The sequence below is a fragment of the Cyprinodon variegatus genome, unplaced genomic scaffold (genome assembly GCF_000732505.1).
Source record: "Cyprinodon variegatus isolate N-32 unplaced genomic scaffold, C_variegatus-1.0 Scaffold910, whole genome shotgun sequence".
NCBI classification, from domain to species: domain Eukaryota; kingdom Metazoa; phylum Chordata; class Actinopteri; order Cyprinodontiformes; family Cyprinodontidae; genus Cyprinodon; species Cyprinodon variegatus.
Window position 1 is genome coordinate 327057 of NW_015151363.1, and position 1278 is coordinate 328334.

At 41.2% G+C, this 1278-nt stretch overlaps 1 protein-coding gene across 1 annotated transcript in view; it reads right to left on the reverse strand.

Annotated features, from left to right (window-relative positions):
- Nucleotides 1-768, reverse strand: part of chst8 (carbohydrate (N-acetylgalactosamine 4-0) sulfotransferase 8) — a 28452-nt gene extending 27684 nt beyond the window's left edge. The window contains exon 1 of the mRNA XM_015398075.1: nucleotides 630-768. The gene's annotated coding sequence lies outside the window, so the exon portion shown is untranslated. The remainder of the gene's footprint in view (nucleotides 1-629) is intronic.
- Between the last annotated feature and the right edge of the window lie 510 nt (nucleotides 769-1278).

Consider the following 1278-nt stretch of genomic DNA (forward strand, 5'->3'; position numbering starts at 1 on the left):
TGGTTTGACAAACAAGGAAATCTTTTAGCAGCAGCATCATATTGGGCAGCAGGTCAAAGTGAACTCAGGTTGCTGGTTGGGCGTCATCTGCTGGTCAGAACTCCAAGCTTTCTTTCTGAAATGGTTTGCTCATTGATGACTTCATTCTCGAATTAGGAGAAATAAATCTCTGGCCCGGACCTCAGTCGTATACATCTATGAATTTCTGCAGGACAAATATTAAGGTTTCACTCCTCTCCGCTACTTACGGTATCATTCCAGGAAAACAAAGGTTTATTCTTATGATCATCTTTAGTCAAAGTGACATTAACGTTTTAAAATAAACGAGAATACAGCAGTAAAATTTGTTAAACATAGAAGAGTTTTTCTTCGCATTTCAATACCAGACAGAACCACATAATTTCAGCAATGAGGATTTCTCTATTTTTCTGGGTTCTGGTTTTTCCGCAGGTTTGGTTTCCGTTCTAAAGAATTTTAGGATCCAATAAATATATTTAGCTTTGAAACAGCTGGCGCTGCTGTGGTTTAAGTGGAGCTTTCCAGACAGGTGCAACAGATTCACCTTCAGGAGGGTGAGGTATGGGCTCAGGGAGGAACCCCAGTGGGAACCGGGCCAGAGTGACACTCACCTGAGTCCGGATTAGTTCCAGGTCCGGTTCCCGCATGAATCCTTCTCACCTGGTCACTTTAAACCTGATCAAACCAGAGAACGCTGCAGGACAACTGATAGACGCCCCGATCCAACCGCACGGAGTTCAGAGGAGGATCAAACCGACCATCAAGCTGATGAGGAGAAGAAGAAACTGGGCGGAAATGTCTCAACGGAGCCTTCACAATAAAAGCCAATAACATCAATGTAGTCCAGGGGTCACCAATAAAAGTCAGTGGGGTCCGAATAAAGAAAATCACAAACCAGTAACCAGTCCGGAGGAAAAAAAAAATAAAAAATTAGAAAAAAAAGAACATTTGCCCATTTTAAAATGTAAAGTGTTTTTTGAAGTAGAGAACAAAATGCGTTCAGTGTGATATAAAGACAATTTCCTGATTCACATATTTTATATAACATCCGAACTGACTGTTTTCTTTCTTTTTTCTGTCTTAATGAGAGCAGTGGGCTTTAGGCTGCCCTGCAAGGCTTTAAATCTGGGTTTGAATGGCGACAAAGATATTCTAAAGCACATATCAAGGTGCTCATTTTAAGCCTGGATCTATATTTTTGATTCTGTTCATGGTGGAGAATCCTGCTTCACAGCAGCAGGTTGAGCCAAACATACTCAA